This window comes from Triticum aestivum, chromosome 7B, assembly GCF_018294505.1.
Source record: "Triticum aestivum cultivar Chinese Spring chromosome 7B, IWGSC CS RefSeq v2.1, whole genome shotgun sequence".
In the NCBI taxonomy this organism is placed as follows: Eukaryota; Viridiplantae; Streptophyta; class Magnoliopsida; order Poales; family Poaceae; genus Triticum; species Triticum aestivum.
The window spans coordinates 460,331,284-460,342,619 of NC_057813.1; positions in this window are offsets into that span (position 1 = coordinate 460,331,284).

Genomic DNA, 11,336 nt, shown 5'->3' on the forward strand with positions numbered 1-11,336 from the left:
GGAAGTCCAGGTCACTACATCGGAAGGCTGCCCCAGTGCGGCAGCCTCCCTCCCCTCAGGAGGAGGGCACTGGGGGCTGCAGGAGAGGGGCCAGGAGCCAGGCCCCTCCCCACGGTGCGCGGAGCAAGGTGTTTCTCGGAGGTAGGCCCTCTGCTATGGAGGTGCTACAAGGCCTGCCATCCCCTTTACCCCATTGGCATCGTCCTTGGTTTTCGGTCGCTATCAATGGTGATCGAGGGTGGCGCAAGGCGGGGCCCTCATCTGGCGATATGAAGCAAGGCTGGTACCTATGAAGAAGGCCCAGTGCATGTGAAGCTCGCCGCCCGTGACACTCTCACGTAATAATGACTTGGGGATTTACACGCCCCGGAGTCTCCGAAGAGCCGCCCTCGGGCCTCGAGGGCTCCCTCCCACGCCCAGTGGCAGCACTTAGCTCCGTGCTGGTGAGAAGACGTTGAAGACTACACTAGGTGTCGGATGCGGCCTTTTGTTTTTGCTTCCTTTTGTGTGGTCGAACTTTCTCGCCTCAGATTTACGTTGAAGTTGAATTTGTGTTTGCGTATGTGGCGAGGGGTGACTTGTCTTGTTCGCGTGCTTTCTCGTGTTCTGGTTCCTGCTCAAGTTGGAACTCGCGCTAGCTGCCTCCCCCTTGCGAGCCCCTCGCGGGCAGGGCTGGGCTCAGCACACGCGCGCATGCCGTCCCCCGGCCGGTAGTTGCTCTCGCAAGGCTCTCTCCACATGGTTAACAGGTCTCCTGAGGGACCCGCGGGGAGTCACCACAAGCCTACTCGAGGCTCACTCAGGATAAAGGTAAAATCACAGTGACCAACTTATCACAGGGCCCGTAACATCGTGCGGGCACCCATTCAGCGCCATCCTTAACAACGCATGGATAACAGTCCTTTTTACATGAGGAGCTCCCCCTCCCAAGATGCTCTTACAACCTTCAGGGCCACGCCTGAGCTTTTTCCACGCAGGATAAACAACAGGGGGTGCAGGATCAATCAGACATCTCGCTCACCACATCCTCTTGGTCGTCTCCGGAAGCATCGCTGGCACCACTATCGCTGTCACTAGCTTCACCATCACCGTCGTTGGTGCCATCTACGCTGCCGTTCAGCACGTCACCTTCATCTGCAGCAACTACCACCCCTTCATCATCAGAGGCGAAGGCCTGGACAAGTGCATCCACATTGTCCTCCACCCACCACGCCATGTCGCCTCGGGCACCGGGGCGATGGTGGCGTCGAAGTCAAAGTGGGGGTAGATGTTCTGAAGATGGCTGAAGACGTGGGAGAACACACACACGAGCAGGCCGCGGCTCCTCTCCTCGACAAGCTGACGAGCCCTCTCAGAGGGATTCTCCAGATGCGTCACCACGTCAGTGAAGAACTGGAGATTACCAGCGTAGTTGGTCACGTGAGGTTGCTCAGCGGTCACGTTGCAGATATTGCCCAAGGCCGCATTGGCCCTTTCCCTGAGCGTTCGGAGCATGGGGCCATGCATGTGCTCCAGCGTCTGCCCCTAGCGAATCTCATCTTCGTTCCGCCGCGCAACGGACTCGGCGTCATCGACCCTCCGTTGGAGGAGAAGCAGCTCGGCGTGGGATGAGGCCAACTCAGCCTACACCGCAACTAGTGCGGTTGCGGTGGCCTCAGCACGCTGTGTTGATTTAGTCAACTTGGTCCTAAGAGCGGCAGTCCTGCCTGGAGCCTCGGCCTTGATAAGTTCCAACCTCTCATCATACTCGCGCTCAAGACCCGCGCGAGCTTCCCCCACGCGGTAGTCAATCTCTTCTTGGATTTCGACCTCCCGCGCGCCAACATCGTCCTCCGCCTGGGTAACCTGGCGCTCCCTCGTCTCCAACTGTTCAAGATTGAGGTTGCACTCGGCAGCCTCCAGCGTCAGCGCTTCCTCACACTTCCGGAGCTCCTCCTCTTCCACGGGCGTGCCCTTCAGCAATGCAAGGCAGCTTGGCACAGCTCCACTTGCTGCTCCAGGGAAGTGGGCCAGGCTTGGAGCTCCCACGCTCTCTCCTCCGCGATCTCGCATCGTCGGTCTGCCTCCTAAGCCTCCTCAATGGCTCGGGAGCAGGCCTTTCGCGAGGCCACAAGAGATGCTTCGACCCTTGCATTGTCAAGATCACGCTGATGGCGCGCAAGGCTGACGGCCACCTTCAGCTTGCGCCGCTCCTCAACTAGCCACATACCTATGGCTTGAAGACGTGCGTCTACGTCCGCGAGCTCTCCATCGAGCTGGCCCATCGCATCCGTCGACTTCCGAAGAAACTCTCGGCGGATGGGGCTGCGCTCCCATGCTCGCTTGAGCACATCATCAACATCGTCCTCCGCCGTCGGCATCGGCGGAGGGCCCTGAAGTGGTTCGCCCCCTCTCGGCAGGGGGCTGGGGGCTGGCGCCCCCACAATCACCGGATGGGCCCCGCGAGGGACCCAGCCCGGCATTGATCCATCCCCAGAAGAAGAGCCGAAGACCGACTTCAACCATTCGCCGTCCACGATCAGAGAAGGGACCCGGGGCAAGCTGATCACGTCCCGGGCAAGGTCGCGAAGGATGGGCGGCGAGGACACGAGCTCGAGGCACCATGCGGGCTGGATTGCTTCCCTGGACGAATCCGCGTCAGGGGCGGCACACGAGCTCGAGGCGCTCAAGGTCAGTGATGGAGATGAAGCATGAGGAGGTGGCTTCTTAGCTGGCTCCGCAGGCTCGACAGGAGGGATCCTGAAAAGCCACAGTCAGCGAAGGGAACATCGAACAAGGAGTTACAAGAAGGGGGAACTTACTCGTCCATGGCGAAGTACTTCCTGTGCTTCAACGGACAGCAGGGCGATTGCTGCCACTCGAAGACTCCTTCCTCTTACGGAGGGCATCGAAGTCTATGCGGAACCAACCCAAGCTCTCGACGTGAGGGCCGGCGCGTGGCATGGACGAAGAAGCACCAAGGCGACCTGCCTCAGGGGCCCCAGGCTGGGAGGAGTGATCAGGTGCCGCCTCTTGGTGGCCTCCCGAGGCCTCGGGGGTTTTGGCCTCGGGAGCTGCAGGTTGCGTCCCCTCATCAACGACTGCCTCAGGATGGGCTTCGCAAGCTCCAGAGGATGACGCCTCGGGAGCCTCGCGCGACATCGGCATCACGACACCAGGCCCCCCAACCTCCAGTGATGCTTGCCTCTCTGCACCACCTCCTGAGGCAAGATCGACGTAGGCGACGGGGGGAGCAGCCACGGCTGCGGGATTTTCACGGGGCCCCACAAGGTAAGCTGGGCGCAACCCCCAATCATCGAGGCCGGGCATCTGCCTTGCGAACTCGGCCCTGCCCGAACAAAGATACAGGAGGCCACCCCCATGCCGAATGTCGCCCGGAGAGGGGTCGCCAGTCAAGACCTTCAGCACCTTCCTCAGCGTCTCAGGTGCAAGACCCCCCCTCCTGAAGCCTCATGTGGTCCTGATACCCAGTCAGGGTCCACATTGGTTGAGAGTGGTGTTGGAGAGGAGCGATACGACACTGGAGGAACTCCTTCACCACGTTCGGCGCAGTCACACCGAGCTCCCTCAACCTCTCGAATCAGCGCCAGATAAAGGCGAGTTGGGGGATCACGAGCTTCTCATGATCCCAACCTAGATTGGGGATAGTAGGCAATGTCGGATGCACGAGCATGGGACTGGGCACCCCGACATCCATGTATAGCCACCACTCCCGGAACCCGCTCACAGAAGGTGGAAGGCCAAAGTCAATCCCCGAGGCGGCCGTCTCTGGCACGGCCTGGAAGCCCACACACCCCGAGCACTGCGAAGGGTCGGTCAGGCGGAGAGATAAGAAGTGGCGCAGGAAGGCAACAGAAGGGGCAATGCCCACCATGGCTTCGCATACGAAGGCGAAGATAGCAAGAAAAGTGATAGATTGGGGATCAAGATGCATCATATGGATCGGGTAGTGGGAAATCACCGCATTGAAGAAGGCAGAGAAGGGAGGAACCAAGCCAGCCCACAATGCATCGGCGAAGAATCGAACCTCCATGACAATCCTGTCGAAGGAGGCATGGGACGCAGACCAAGCCGTCGTCCTTCCACACTCGTTGAAACTGGAGGCGAAGGCGGAGCAGACCTTGTCCAAGGCTTCCGGATTAAGTATCAGCGACCGACCTTCAGCGAGCGCGATTGCCGGAGGAGAGCTGGCCGAAGGCGCGGGCTTCTTCCTTTCTCCTTTTTTGTTGGCGCCATGGCAACGGGAGGGCGCAGAGCTCTAGTCGGATTGGAGGCGGAAACAAAGCCTCAAGGAAGAAAGGGGAACAGGAAGCACGCGAGCGGCAAGGGGAGAATAATGGTGTACAACTTCGTGGCCGCCTAGCCAGGCGAATATCGGGGGAGCGTGGGGAAGCGGAGATGCCCACGTCCAATCAACTGCCACGCGGCGCCCAAGGCCGCAGGCTGTTGGGGCCCGTGCCCTTTCGCTTCGCTTCTAAGCCAAGTCCGAGCGCGCCTTGGCCACAGGGGCTACTGTCGGCGTTCTAGGAACAGGGGTCCCCAGACTTGCCTGTATGTGGCCCGCGGCGTGGCTCGGGGGTGGCCCCGTATGGCCCATCTTCATCAACCCAAGCTCAAGACCGTCGCGAGGGGCCAAGCCTCGCGGGGCGGATGATGCAAGGCTTCCTCGGGGGCGGCCTCACCAGGCAGGCTCGCGAGGAGGCGGAGAGATCAACGCAGGGGTACCGCGCGAGGTGCCCGTGATGCAAGCCATGACGATCGAGACCAGGTGGGCACCAAGCGGGCGCCAGCCTGCGCAGTGTCCTTGTTTCCTCTTTGGTGCAAAGGGGGCAAGCGCAGGTGCGGAGTACCGAGGCATCAAGAAAACGTTACCATATCGGTGCAACGAGACCAAGACCAGCAGAGCGGCAGGATGGAGGTCACCATGGAGCCCAAGACGGCGTCATCACCAGTGCCTTTGGTAGTCGAAGACCAACTTTAGCAAGGCTAACTTGTACTAGATGTTCCCCTTCAAAATGGTCATTGTTGGCTCCCTTCCCGCTCAATATTTGGGGAGAGGACCAGGGCCTCTATATATAGAGATAGCCACCACAGTAGTGGGGGAGATCATCGAGTTCTCACCTAGCCAACAGAGACCGAATCCACCCAAGTAGAACACCACACCAGCTCAAGAACACCTCTCACGAGGCTGTTCTTCCTCTGTACTGTTCATCATCAGCCCCCGAGGCAATCCAGCACACCACAAACTAGAGTAGGATATTACACCACAACGGTGGCCCGAACTAGTATAAAACCTGTGTCCCTTGTGTTGTTCATCGTGTAGCATAGATTCACAGCGAGGAGTTGGGACGTGGATCGGTAGGAAGTATATCTTCGCGCGCACCCCAGAGTTCGAACCTTAAGGGTTTTGTCGGAACCCGATATCCGACAGGAGTATACTGTACTATTTAAAAGTCGAGGGCAGGGATTTTCTTGTGCGGTAGGCGGGGCAATTCCGCCTAGTCAGTTCGACTGAGACGCGAGAAGATGAGGGAGTAGGCTGCTACAAACATAGGGCTGTGTGATTTGACAGCGAGTTAGTGCTGGATAGGTGGGGCACCGTGATTTGACTTGCCATTATCATTTTAACTATAGCGCTACGACCGGCGTGAGTCTCCCGATTCTTGACCACCTCCATATATACAGGTGCCTCTCCCAATGCTCCACCATGTAGTAGAGGTCGGCTCTTGCATGAGGGCCCACTTCTCCACTTTTTCCTTGCCTCTTTCCTCCACATATGCAAAAATGCCATGTAAAGCGGGCTTATAGCCCACTATTGTAGTACTTACTTGCTCCTACAGGTGCTAAGCTTGCCACATAAGCATAAAGTCTGATGTGGCAAGGTTGGTGACACAAGGAAGAAATGGTGCTAAGCGCATGTACCTAGGTGAAAAGACAATTTTGAGTCTATAGCTAATTAAATGAAGCAAACTTAGCAACAAAAAACTAATAAGCACCTATGCATTGGGTCTTGATTGCTAAGCCATTTAATGCCCTTAGCACCTCATCTAAGCACCATTTCATTGGAAGAGGTCACTCCTTGGCAAATGCAATAAATATTGTCGGTGTTTTGGGAACGGGGGTCCCCAGACTTGCCTGCCTGGCCCATCTTCATCAACACGAGTTCAAGACCCTCGTGAGGGGCCAAACCTCGCGGGGAGGACGACAAGAGGCTTCCTCAGGCACGGCCTCGTCAGGCTGGCTCGCGAGGAGGCGGAGAGATCAAGGCGGGGTACTCGCAAGGTGCCCATGACGCAAGCCATGACGACCAAGGGCGCCAGGAGCGCGTCAGCCCGCGCAGTGTCCTTCTTTCATCTTTGGTGCAAAGGGGGCAAGCGCAGGCGAGAGCATCAAGCAAAGGTATCCATTTCGGTGCAACAAGACCAAGACCAGCATAACGGCAGGATGGAAGTCATCGTGGAGCCCCAGCTGGCGTCACCACCAGAGCCTTTGGCATGCGAGGACCAACTTTAGTCAGGATAAGAGTACTAGATGTTCCCCTTCAAAATGGCCAATTAATGGCGCCCTTCCCGCTCAATATTTGGGTAGATGCCTTGGGACTTTGCCTATAAATAGGACTAGCCACCCACAAGGTGGAGGCATCTGAAAATCAATCGGATCCCCACCTAGAAACCAGTAGAGAGAGAGCGACTGAACTCCCCCTAGCAGTTCATCGCACCAGCTAAGAACAGACCCTCGCGAGGCTGTTCTTCCTTGTACTGTTCATCATCAGCCCAAGAGGCAATCCACCACACCACACACTGGAGTAGGGTATTACACCACAATGGTGGCCTGCACCAGTATAAACCCTGCGTCTCTTGTGCTGTTCCTTCGATTGCTTAGTTCATAGTGAGGCGGTGAGGACCTTGTAGGTAGAGGGCTAAATATCCGCGCGCACCCCAGTGTTCGAATCTAGAGGGTCTGCCGGAACCCGAAATCTGACAAATACTAATCCCTCTGTCCCATAATATAAGAACGCTTTTGGCACTACAGTAGTATCAAAAACATTCTTATATTATGGGACGGAGGGAGTACGAAGAAATAGATAGAGAGAAGTAAAAAAACACTTATAGCCAACCTTATAGCTAACCATATTGTAGTATGAGTGACTAAGTGATGACTATGTATGACATGCCAACATCAGATAGCCTAACGCACCGTGTTAAATCTCCAAGGGCGCAACCACGCGAGCGGCGCGACGGTCGTGGTAGGCGCGACCATGATATAGGCTGCTTGTAGCCCTTAGATCTGAGATCGAACGGTCGCATGCTAAGTTGCAAAAATTTTGCAGAATAATCCTCTAGGATAGGATATTCACCCATACGTCTAGAATCATGCCATGCAGCTGTTCGATCTCAGATCTAAGGGCTCTCGGAAGCCCGTATCATGGGAGAATAGAAAGCCCGTAACCAAGGTCTTTGTCGTCCGCCATCCATGCCTTTGCCGTCCGCCATGGTACATGGCAAAGTAGCAGATTACTGTAGTGACTGGCAGTACGCTCCTACTCGTCCCCGCACGTCCTTTAATATTACGGCGGTTCGCTCCTAGTCGTCTCGTCCTTTCATATTATGACAGTTCCACTAATGCTAACCCTCCTCCCAAATCCACGGCGTCCCAAATCTCCATGATCGGCGGTGCGTACAAGGTTAGAACCATCACCGACGATGAGTTCGACGTCATCTACACCCGTTCTTCCGCGATGGTGAAAGGATGCCTTTCTCGCTTCAGACACATGTTCGAAAACTCAGATGATGAGTGGGTCGGTGGGCTAGATGTTGGGTACACCATAGTCTTGGGACAAGAGAAGGATCTAAAGGAGGAAGAGAGGAAGAAGCCCGCCATGATCTAGGTTTGCGTGCATGACTTATGCTTGGTCTACGACATATGCCATGCCGACATTGAATGCCTGGATTTTAAGAATTTCCTCAAGAGCAACCTAGTCAAATTTGTTACTGTAGACTTTACGAACAACAAAAGAGTCCTGGGTCAGATAGGCCTCGTTGTAGGCAACCCCTTCGACCTCCAGAAGAATTGGCTGCTGCCCTCCTGTGGTCAGCCTTCAATGCTGTCCTTGGCAGGAGCCATGGTTCATCCTTCGTACGGTAAACTGGAGAAACCTCATTACACGTTTCATCGTCATGCATGGAAGCGGAATGTACTAGATATAGACCACATCCACTATGCTGCAATGGATGAAGAGCAAGCGCCAAGTGTGCGGTTCAAGCAAAGAAGTATCAACCAAGAGGAAGAGGTACAAGGACGAAGTCGAGGACGTGGGCGAGAACTCCGAGTGAGTAAGGTGTCAGTGTTGTTGCTCATGGTGGTTCTAATGCAGTGTCTACCAGATTAGTTGCATAGTTTAATTTCAGGTATGCTTAGTTTAATTTGAGGGGTGTGTTGTGCTGAGCCCCCAGCAGAACTATGTTATGTTTCTTCTTGTTACTTTAACTCTTCAGTATGTACATACTACTAGTATTTCTTTAATAGAATTTAGCACCCCATTTAAGAAGTTACTAGCTTTTTTAATAGTATTATATGCATAATTTGGCGATGAGCACTCTCTATATGTACCACCTTTTTTTTAATTTCAAGTTTTGCTCCATGGCGCAATCCGTCGAAACTACTACTGTACTATACAAAAGTGGAGTATATACATTTTATAAAAGGCTAGAGGGCGGGGCAGTCTAGCTTGGTCGGTTTCACAAGAGGCGAGGGCCTTTGTTATTTGACGGCTCATTACTAGTGTCAAATCGAATAGTACTCCACCGCCCGCTGCACGCCCGGGTGAACATGCCTCCTCGCCTCCATCAAACCCCTCCGTTAAACCCGCATGCAAACCAAGAATCCTACTCCAGCCACACGTCTATTCATGAGTGGTTCGGAATTAAACGCAACACCGGCCAAGCTACTCCCATCCGCCCTCAGTGTAAACGAAGCCAGACGCGGGCCAAGCTCCTACCGTCCGCCCTCTATTCACACGAGGCCAGGCAGATAGGAGGCAAGAATCACACCCCTCCGCTGCTCCCGCATCTCCTCCTTCACCATTTTCTCCACTCTTCCGATGGCTTCTGAGGAGCCGTTCTCTGGCATATTACCCGGCTGGGTGGCCCGGCCGAGCCCTCCGGATACAGGCGAGGCCTCTCGGTGCTTCACCAATCTCGCTTGGCCCGACGGAGCCAGTTGCCGCCCCAAGCAGGCGCGTGGTTCAGCAACTCACCGCTCCAGTTCAGCTCGATGAGGAGTGGCGAGTTGCTCCACGCTGGTACGGCGGCGAGCACGCCGGTACGGGCATCGTCACTGCCGCGTCGTACCTCACCACCAGTGTCTACGGTGGCCGCGCCTCCCGTGCCTGCGGCAGCGCCATGCAGGCAGAGACATAAGCCGGGTGCGTGGAGAGCGACGAGTCGGTGGCCAGCTTCTCCGTCTCCGCCGCCATCATCAAGGAGAATTAGAACACGGGAGGCCGCCGCCACTTGGGACCCATGAAGGCCACGGTCGAGGTGACGACTGCACATTCAGGTGGTTTCTTTGCTGCTTCGTCTCTTTCGAGGACCTTCGTCGATGCCGCAAGTGTCTGACGGACATGAGGTAGTCAAAGGGATCCATGGGCGGCCATTTAGATTATGTACTCCTTCTCCAGCTGGCTGGAAATATTTGTTCTAAGAATGGATAAATTGTATGTATCTAACTATAATAAATCTAGATACATCCATTTCTACGACAAGTATTTCCAAACGGAGGGAGTATTAATTATACCAAGAGAGCCGGATTGGCATCACTTAGTTCATGTAAATGCAATGTAATCCATCATGTTTATATGAAGATCCGCCTTTTTATACGAAATCCTTCGTGCTTATATGAAATCAGTCCGTGTTTGCATGAATTTCATCCGGTTGGTTAGAGTTGTGAAAATGTATACCGCTGGCGTTTGATGTCGTCCTCCGCGGAAGGAAGCGGGAAGAAATTTGCCGGCTGCCATTGGAGATGCTCTTATGCTGGAAATAATAGAGTGACATCCAATCCATTTGAGTTAATTGCCTGTATGATTGTCCATCTATAAAAAGTTAATTGCATGTATAGTGTACACGTGACTTGCAGGGTGGCTACAACTTCGTATAGAAAGTTAAAAAGAACCAAGTCCATCCTTAATCTTGTATTCTAAGTACTGTGTGTGTTCCACTATCAGTACAGTAGTGAAAGAAGTATATATTAAATAAGTAATATAAAATATAAAAATCTAAAGTTAAAAGACAGAATTCGAACTCATGTCATCGCGTTGCGAGCATCCGACGCTAACCAGTCCAACACATTTTTGTTGTAGACCATGCTGGAGATATATCTCCATGTCTACTCTTCCAATCATTCCTAAATATTTGTCTTTTTCAGATTTCAAATGGACAACCACATACAGATGTGTATGTAGACATATTTTAGAGTGTAGATTCACTCATTTTGCTCCGTACATCTTTTTAGGAAGGGGTCGGATTTCTCCTTGATTTATTTATGAGGTATCCAGATGGCACTGCACCTCCTAGAAAAGAGGGTAACATCAAAATTATGGACTACTTTTTTGAGTATGTTGGTAAGGTCCGGTCATTGTCACTTGTTGAAATCTCCAAAAAAGACAAATACTCCCTCCGTCCGGAAATACTTGTCATCAAAATGGATAAAAGGAAATGTATCTAGACATATTTTAGTTTTAGATACATCTCTTTTTATCCATTTTTATGACAAGTATTTTTGGACGGAGGGAGTATTTAGAAATGGAGGGAGTAGAAAACAGAGTTGGTGATGATGGTGTACGTGCCATCCTGCCATATAGGCCGTCAGATTTATATCTAATGGATAGGAAAGAAACTATGACAATTTTGCAAAAATATACCCACACGCCTCTCCATGTTCACAAAGAAGGCCTTCCCTCGTTCAGCCTTTTCTCTCACAAGATAAACTACTCATACAAATGCATCTTGACGTTCCGTGCAACGCACATGCAGCTAGTTAGTTTCTTTTAAAATAGTTGTTGCGCACGATAATTGGGTTGAAATGATATATTTTATGTCTGCCCCGAATGATTTCTGATTCACTAGTATTATCAAAGAAAAGGTTTCCTTGTTAATTAACAGAAAAAGGGTGAAAACTATCACATGAGGTTGGTAAAAACAAGGCACACTAGGTTCAGCGTCATCGTCACTACAGCTGTGCGCGCGCGAGAAGTCTACATATCGAGGGGGCTACTGAGCGAGGTACAAAGACACATGGTTTGAGAGAGAAACCAATTAACAGATTATGATCAGTTC